Consider the following 9,955-nt stretch of genomic DNA (forward strand, 5'->3'; position numbering starts at 1 on the left):
GTGGCTTCTACACTCCCACAAGGAGTCACACTGAAGACTTAGGCGGTGATGCACACTATGGGAGCAGAGTGTCCCTGGCACGCTGGAGGAAAGGAGAGTCTTCCCCCTTTTTGCCCTCCTCTTGTTGCTCCCCTTCCTCCCCCTCCTCTCCCTCCTCCCTCTCAGACACACTTGCCATGGAGCTGATAGTCATTGAAACATTTCCAGACTTAATCCTGAAGTATGGAAAAAGAGTCCCAGAGAAGTAATCCTCATGGAAGGAGAAGATGTGGGACATGTCACTCATGTTATAGAAGGAGATGTCACCTTTAGGGTAGTCCACAAACACCCTCACACTCTGGGGAGTTTGTCTAGTAGATAATGAAATCTTGCCAGAGTCAATATAGGCCCAATATCCACTACTAGACCACCCCACAGTCCAAAATCCCTTATCTGGACTCTCAGAATAAGACTGTTTCCTGTCCACACCTTCCCTACAGACCCCCAGAATCCATTCGCTGCCTTCCATGTTTGTTAGCTTCACTTCCCAGTAATATCTTCCAGACGAAACACCTTCACTGCCTAAAACACTGAAGACGTCATCCAAGCACATAGTGATGTCCTTCCGGGTCACACTCATCCTGTCCTGGGAGACGTCAAGGATGGGGTGGGCAGAGGCTGGATTCAGAGTGAAAGTCCCTGTAGAGAGAGTTACCAGTCATGGGAGCTCCTGTCCAGTTCCCAGAAGAGGCTGCCTCCACCTCCATCTCATAACCTCTTAGCTTCTTCTAGGGGGTTAAGTCCCTCACATAAGAGACTTGTGGCTTAAACCCAGGTCTTGCAAGCAGAGGAAAGGAAGAAATGCCAAATTAGGGGTGACAAGACAAGAGGGCACTGGAGAAGAACACCAGCTTAGTGACTGTCACCTCTGCCATCCACACCACAGAAGCCATCAACACCCGAGTCACCACAGAGGAGAGGGGAGACCAGAGCCATGGGAAGCACAGGAGGAGTGTCCCTAAGGAACACAGAGTCACTCACAGGCCTGGAAGTGCTCCTTGCGCCAATCTACAAGAGAAACACAGATCATATGAGGAGTTTCAGCAACTGTCTTAGGAAACACAGGCTTTCTGGGGTTCTGAAGTGGGAGTTGTAGGAGCAATATGGTTGTCACACAGAGGAAGAGAGATATACACATTAAAACACGCACACACAGAGAAACTTGATACATATAATAACACACACACACACACACCTAAATACACACATAAACATAGACAGACAGAGAGACATAAAACACTCATATACACACACACACAAACATACACACAGAGGGAGGGAGGGAGGGACAGAAAAAACACATATACATACACACATAAACGAAGACAGACACATAAAACACACATGGACAGACACCCATGGACAGAGGAAGAGAGATATACACATAAAAACACACATAGGAACACACAAATACACATCTGATGTAGCCCTCCCATAAAGACTGGAACAGTGGGGCTTAACATCCATCCCTAATAAAGGCAGAAAAGCATCCTCTCACTGCGAGGGACGGTGATGAAGCAGGAGGCCGGTGAATTTGAGAGCAACCTAAGCTCCATGAGGAGTTAGAGACAAGCTGGAGCCACACCCTAAGACCCTGTCTGAGAAAGCGGCCCAGGGATGGTGCTTGACATTATAGAGCCTGCAAGACCTGGTGTTTGATCTTACATAACAAGAAGTAATCAAAAGTCCAAGACCACTTGATGCTCTTGCAGAAGACATGGCTTCAGTTCCCAGCACGCTCAGGGATGCTCATGACCATCTGTAACTGAGGTTCCGGGAGAATAACACACTCACCTGGATTCCAGGTATACACGTGGCACACAGACACACATTCAAGAACAGTCATTCACAGAATAAATAAACAGATGGATGGATGCACAGATGATAGATAATAGATGGATAGATAGATAGATAGATAGATAGATATGGTAGATCTTTTTCAAAAGAGAGATAATGCTTAATAGTAATTCTAACCCACATGTCAGTTCCCCTATTGCAACCATCACAGGAAGTTGAGCGTGACTACACATTGATCACACATGCCTCAGCAAGACCCTAAACATCCTGGAGGCACTGGACACCAGAATCAGAACACATGATCAAAACACACAACCCCTGAGAACCTGGGGTCTCTGTGGCCTCTGAAGAAGGAAACAACAGGGACCACAATGCCAAGCACAGACAAGGACACAGAGGTGTGTGTGTGTGTGTGTGTGTGTGTGTGTGTGACAGAGACAGTGAGACAGAGAGAGACAAGAGACAGAGAAAGAAGATGAGAGAGAGTATGGGAAAGAAAGAGAGAAAGGGAAGGGGAGGTGTAGGTGTAGGTGGAGAAAGAGATAGTATGTGTGGGTGCACGCACGCGCGTGTGTGTGTGTGTGTGTGTGTGTGTGTGTGTGTGTATGTATGTGTGTGTGTGTGTGTTTGTGTGTGTGTGTGTGAGAGAGAGAGAGAAAGAGAGAGAGAGAAACAGAGAGACAGAGACAGAGAACACCAATGCACCAGAGGACAAGAAAGAAAAGGAACTCATAACTGAGACAAAATCACAGGAACCACAATTTCAGGAGGACACAGAAACAAAGACGACCTTAGGGAGAGCTGATTCCCAAACCTGCTAGGCTGGTTTCTGGAATCTTCTGAAGGCAGCACTTCTGATCCTCAAGAACATCATGACCTTCCTCCACAGTCTCTGCTAGCATCCCTTCTGAAGGTGAGGCTATGCATAGGAGGAGAGAGGACCCCGAGGAGCTGGCCCCTGCAGGATGCAGATGAAGCAGTGTGTTATGGGAAATTTCCTGGACTGCAGAGCAGAAAGTTAGCATTGTAAGGTGAGTTCCCCCATTGCCTCCTGTATGACGTTTACAAATAGGTTTTTTTAATGTGTTTATTTTACATGTGTGAGTGCTCTATTTGTATGTACACCTGCATACCAGAAGAGGGCATCAAATCCCATTACAGATGTTGTGAGCCACCAAGTGATTGCTGAGAATTATACTCAGGCCCTCTGGATGTGCATACAGTGCTCTTAACCTTTGAGCCATCTCTCCAGCCCTTCTGTGTGGCTTTCAGCTGTAAAATAGCTGCATCTGCTTCAAAGAGGAAAATAAAAACAGGAGTGGCCACCACACTACTGTCTATAATTGTCCAGCTTCACTGCTAACAAACAAAGCATTGCAATGTGAGAAAATATCTAAAAAAATAAAATAAAGTTATTCAACAACTATCAAAAACGTTACATCAGCTCTTCTTTAGAAGATATATTGGAAGTGTGCTGAAGAAGAGAATGTTGATAATAAGTGTGGATATGAAGTGAATTCGTGGGAGAAGCACCCAGTGTTCCTCAGGTGAAACAACTCTAAAGCCAGGGACATTTATACCAGGAGCACACAGATGACAATCTCCTTCCCATGGAGAGAAGCAACCCAAGTCTCTACCCATCACCCTGATCAGCACCTTCAGGAGCTGAGGGAACAGACCCCTGGAGGACCACTGAGGAATGGGTGCAGGTCAGACTGCTGGCTCTGTGACATCTTTTACTGATGAACATCTTTTGCTTGTTAATTGTTGTCACTTTTCAAAATCTAGAGTCATCTGAGAAGAGGGAGACTCAACTGAGAAAATGGCCCCAATAGACTGGCTGTACGCAAGGCAGTGGGGTATGGTTGGTTGACTGACTGACTGACTGACTGACTGACTGACTGACTAACTGACTGGTTGATTGATTGATTGATTGATTGATTGATTGATTGATTGATGTAGAAGGGGCCTGCCCACTGTGGGCGGTGCCACCCCTACACAGGTGATCCTGGACTGGGCCAGCAAGACAGTTGGAGAAGCCACTGGGAGCAAACAAGGAAGCAGCCTTCCTCTGTGGTCTCTGCTTCAGATCCTGATCCAGGTCCCTGCTCTAGGTCCCTGCCTTGAGTTCCTGCCCTTGTTTCCCCCAGTCACAAATTGTGGTTTGAAAATGTGTATGACAAATAAACCAACACGTCCCCAAATTACATTAGTTTACTATAGCAATAGAAACAAAACTAAGACATTTTCCTTAAAGAAATTTTAATACTGCAGTCTGATCCCAGGTGCAGACAGAAGTAGAGAGCTTGTGGAACCCAAGGGAGCAATAAAAGTATCAGGAAGTGGTTAAATTAAGACACAGGGCATAGGACAAACCCATGAGTCATGTAATTTCCAGCTCCTGGACAGAGATCAGAAGGAGCCTAAACACCAGGGTTCCACCTTCTAGAAAATTCCACTTCTGTCCCCAAAAGAGGTACCTGCTCTGCCTAGCATCAAGGAGAGGACACACATGGAACCATGGGACACTGGGGCTGTCACTCACCATCATCGTAGGCTGCTTTCCTTCCATCTGAAAAAGCAACACACAGGAGTCAAGAGAGCTACTGGGCTCCGGAGGGGAGCAGGGGGCTCAGGAGGAAAAGCAGCACTCACCAAGCTCCTCCTTGAGTGCGCCTGAAAAGGGAGAGGAGATGGAGTCTGTACACTTGGCAGGAAGAAAGGAAACACAGATTGGGTTCCTGATACTCTGGACTACAGACCACCTGATCCAAAAGACTCAGCCATCTTCTCTGGGGTTTTATTTGGCCCACTACTCTGATCTCAGAACTCTGGACCCTCCTGGGGGCTATGACCCTGTCCTTCTCTGCTATGGTGACTTACTAGTAGTCCTCAGAGCATCTGCCTTTGTCTTCTGTAATGCATCCTTCTCACGCTGAAGGTTCCCCCATTCCAGCTGCACCTCCAACCTTGCAGAATGTTCTCTTTTGAGAAGATAGCTTGTCTATAAGACTAGAAGTCCCGTCATGGTCAGGATCACGTAGAAAGCTGGCTTCCAGGGAGAGGCCTGAGGGAAGAAGGGCTCTGTGGCCCAGGCAGAGGGCCAGAGCTGGGTGAACCTGAGGACAGGCAGCCCAGCACACTCCAGGAAGACCGTCACAACCCGGGCTCTGTAGAGTGACAGACGGATCTCACCTGGGATAAACATGGCCATGGATTTCTCCTGACCCAAGATGGGATTGAAGGTGGAGCAGGTCACATTCCTCACAGCGCTGTCTCTCACCACAAACAAGGTCTCTGTGCTGAACAGTCCTCCAGCATCTTTAGTGTGGATCTCAGAGAATGCTGGGAGATTCTCTCCTCGGGAGTCTCTCCAATGCACCTGAGGCTCCGGGTACCACCCTGAAGTCATGCATACCACATACATTCCGCCGCCGTCTTCTAGACCTTTGATGTGCACTTCAGGGACAGAGCCCATCACTGCAGGAGGACAGATTTGAACACACTACGAGCAACTTTGGGTTGAGGGGCCTCAGGAGCAACTATGTGATTCATGGGAACAGTTCACAGGGCAGATAGTGATTGAAGGGGAAAGGCATTCCTGGATTGGAACTATGTTGAGTCCCTGTTGCCTCACAGAGGAAAGATAAGAGAGGCCACTGTGGGGAACAGAGCGCTCCTTTATCCTGAGGAAAATGAAGGAGGCTGAACACAGAAGCCCTGAGGTGGGAACCCGCACTCCATCTGTCCATTATCCACACACCTGTGACCCTCTCAACAGGCTCACGCCCAGCTCTCCTCTCCAGGGAAGACAGGCATTGAGCATCCTTCCTTCCTCCCCTCAGTCACAGTCTTTAGCATTGACCACCACTTCTCACTGACTGCTCACTGACACACAGCGACTTTCCTGCCGACATCTCTAAACTATACATTACCACAGCGGGTAATTTCATAATGCCAACAGGATCCCTGGTCCACAGAACTAGACTCAGCACACTTCAGGAGATCCAAACATAGAATTTGGGTGGAATTAATCTATCAAGGAATGCACTACCTATTTCTCATCTCAAAATAGGAACCCAAAATAGGTAGAGATAAAAATGAGAGACCAAAGCATCCGTGTGAGCCCAGCACTGCACAGCAAGGAGTCTGGCCGACATGAGAACGTCTCTCAGAACACACAAGAAAGTAAGGGGCTGAGTGCTGTGACCCCTCCATGTCCTCCCACACGCAGGTCACCCAAGGATTATAGAACAGGGATCAGTTAACAAACCTGCCACCTTCAGTTCCAAGATGGCCTCTTCATAGAACAGTCCCTGTTTGAAGTGGCAGACGTATATCCCACTATCTGATGGCTGGACATTCTGGATCCTCACAGCAGCCTTGCCTTGATGGAACTGGTCCTTCACCAGGGAGATGCGCTGTGAATACCCAGGCATCTGCCTTTCCTTCTGCTCCTCTTGGTCCCGGTAGACAAGTACTGCTTCTGAGAATCTGTCACGGAACCACCTCAGCTCCTCCATGTTCTCCACATTCATGGCTGGAAACACGGAGCAGGGAAGGACAGCTTCCCCACCTGGTGCAACCACAATGGGGTCTGAGGGACCAAAGACCTGGAACTGCTCTGTGGACACAGATGTGGCAGTGAGAGGTGGAAGAGACACAGGACGATGCAGAGAACACACTCTGAGGGGATGTCATCCCAGCAGAAAGCAAGCGATGGATGGGGCTGCTCTGGGCATTGTGCATTAATAATCCATGACTAATGCACTAATGTTCAAGTTATCTATGGACATAGCAGTGCACCTCATAATGGTGAAAAAGAAACTCTTGTCTGCCTGTGTCCCTGGCACAGACCTTTCCAGGAAGGAATCCCTGTGTATTCTTCCTGTAGCTGGCATGGACCTGGTCACCAGATGCACTACAGGTAACTGTATCTGTATCACCACTGAGAGTGCTAGCCTCAGTAAATATGGGTGGGTTCAAGAGCATACTTTTATAAAGATCACCACAGATGCCCACACAGTTGGTTACATGGTCACACCTTGGAAGACACAGGTATAACTGGCTGGTCTCATACAAGACCCACAAAAGTCCCAATACCCAATCCTAAATCTCATTATCAGCCAATTTCTTCATCCACTGAATAATGTGAATATTAAAACATAGAGCCAAGGCTGAAGAGATAGCTGAATGATTAACATACAGGAGATTCCTCAAGCGGACGCAGGTTCAATTCCCAGCACCCACAGGATGGTTCATAACTATGTATAACTCCCTACTGGATTCTGTGGGCATGAGGCATACAGGTGTGACACAGACATACATTTGGGGAAAAGGCCCATGCACATGAAATAAAGTATACAGAGCCAAAGGACACTTCTCTGAAACAACCATCTGCATTCCATGTGTCCCAACACTTCTGATAAAGAAGGAAGATTGTCTGACTCACTCTGGGAACCCTTGGCCCTCTAAACCTGAAGGACTTTGACACAGGCACTGTGTTCCCAAGAACGCCCTGCTTCTCTGTACTGCTCTGTTTGTGTCTAGCACACTGCTGCCCCTGGACAGAGCAGGACACCCGTGTGCTGTCTCCTGACCCCCACATCTGTGACCCTTACAAGGAGTCAAAGGCTGCCCCTGCTCTACTCAAGGCTAGTCCTTGAGCATTTAACACCAGGGATCACTAGGACCTCAGGGCTGCTCCCAACTCCCCACCTCGCTCCTGCTCCTCTGTCCCTGGGTCATTCTGCTACAGCCAACACTGGACTCTGCAGCTCCTCACGCCCCAGGCACACTGCCAGTCCAAGGCTCTCCCGACTGTGCTCCCCAGGTAGGATCCGGCTATGGAGCACAGGCTGGCCAAGGACTCACAATGTTCCAGTGTCAGCCTCTCAAAGGCTAATGCAGGTATTCCCAACTGAGAATGTTGTTACTCACTCACAGTAAATGGAAAGATGGGAAAACCCTGGATGCCAGGTTAAAGTGAATCTCCTGCACATCTCACATGCAGAACACCTGCCAAATCCTACACACGGTAGGGAGACATGGGAAGAGAGAGCAGGACAGACTCACTTGTGGTCACCCAGGTAAACAGCTGTGTGAAGACAACCAGGCAAGAGACACTGAAGAGCAGAGAGGGCTTGCAGCGATTTTCCATGTCCTTGGAGCTGAAGAGAAATACAGGAGAGGCAGATCAACACCTTGAGACAGGAGGTAAGAGGCAAGTTACACACAGATGATGGACCCCTCGTCAGAGACATCATGACTCAGGGTAGAGATCAGCCCACAGGACCAAAACACATCCATGCTCACAGGGCGAAGGCTCCACACAACCGGCTCCTGTCAGACCTTCAGAAGACTGGGTGGCTGTGGACATCCAAGTCATCTAAGAGGAAGCTCTCCCTTTCCTTCCCACCTCAGCCCCGGCTCAGGAGCAGCCACACTCGACCAGGAAATATAGGCCCTTCCTGTCTCAGAGCCTTGAGGAGAACCCAGTGTAGACACCATGACTCCAACTCTTCCTCATCCACAAACTTCCTGTGACCCGAAGACATGAAGCATATGCCCAGCCCCTCCCTCAAGAATAGCTTGTCCTCTGTGTTCCATGGCTTCACAACTGTGACCAGTGCCACATGGGCATCTTCAGAACCTCCCTAGCCCAGGCTAGCCCCTGCCATAGCTCCTTTACACTTGGCAGGTCCCACACACACATGACCAACAGCACAGGTTTGTCCTCATAGTCTCTGCTGATAAAGACCAAGCTGGGTGTACACAGGGTTGAAAGGAACAGGAAAAGACTCTTTTCTTCCCAAACCACCTGCTGTTTGGAAGGATAGAGGGTGAGGAGGGAGCCTAAAGGCTTGAGAAGGACAAACTTAGGGGACCTCTGAGCTGTCTCCAGGCTGAGCCACCAGGGAGGTGACCTGCTGGGACTCACTCAGCACAATCTCCTCTCTGCTTCTGCTGCACACCCCAGCTGTCTTCAGTGCCCACCTACCTGCTTCTCTTCACCCCCGGCTTTGAAAGGCTGTGACTTCATCAGGAACAGCTCAGGGACAAGGGGACCCAGCAGACCGCAAATCCTCCTCTCACACCTCAGCCCAGTTCCAAGGGACTCTCACAGCTCTAAGCAGGGCTCGCCCCAATGCCAGCATCCATTTTCCTCAACTCCAGGATCAATCTCTAGAGTAGCAGACCGCAGTGCAGCAAGTTGTCGCAGCCTCTCCAGAGCCGACAATGAAGACTACAATGATGATGACCTCGGTGATGGTGGCAGGGGCAGTGGACAGGCTGGTGTCACTGCCTATTCAAGCAGTGCCCTTTGAGCCAACAGAGCGATTATACTATCAGCCTCCAAAACTGAAAGCTACAGTAATGTGACCTGGGCATATGATCCTTCTGAATGTGACATTCGGTCAGAAAGAGATGAAGGTTCACCTCATCACCCCAACCACACCCCACTCCCACCTTACCACCCCAACCACACCCCACTCCCACCTCACCACCCCAACCACACCCCACTCCCACCTCACCACCCCAACCACACCCCACTCCCACCTCACCACCCACCCTGTCCAACGGGGACACTTCTCAGACCTACACTTTGAGGAATGTTAAAAGATGACACAAAGAAGACAACAAAACTTTACCGCCTCTGTTTTAAGCATCAGAAGCAGCTCACATCTGCACACAACAGAGTTATGTCAAAGCCTGTCACAGCTCCAAACACAGATGGTGTCATGAGCCCAGGTCTAGCTGCAGTAACTACCAAGATGAGGGGAAGGTATGTCTTCCTGACATGTTTCTACCACAATCCCTGCCTCATCCGCAGCCCAGGACAAACCCAGCACCTAAGATCACACACTGAGCAGGAACCTGCAAGGGACCTTGGACTCCAGGTGCCTGAATATCACAAACCTTATCTCCTCCTGAGTCCCCACCCCATGCCTCCCAAAGGGACGACTGGTGAAGGCGATGAGCAGGAGCAGATCGGAGAGCCTTAGAGACACTGAGGAAAACCAGAGGGGATGTGCGGTGTCTTCTCACAGGGCACCAAAGGCAACGCCAGCTGTATTGTCAGTAGGTGTTAATAAAGAATCCAGAGATGACAGCTCTT

General features: G+C 49.3%; 1 pseudogene; it reads right to left on the reverse strand.

The window, feature by feature from the left end:
• LOC127670112 (butyrophilin subfamily 3 member A2-like) lies at positions 1-7,996 on the reverse strand (annotated as a pseudogene).
• Positions 7,997-9,955: the final 1,959 nt, after the last annotated feature.

Source organism: Apodemus sylvaticus, chromosome 19 (genome assembly GCF_947179515.1).
Source record: "Apodemus sylvaticus chromosome 19, mApoSyl1.1, whole genome shotgun sequence".
Lineage (NCBI taxonomy): Eukaryota > Metazoa > Chordata > Mammalia > Rodentia > Muridae > Apodemus > Apodemus sylvaticus.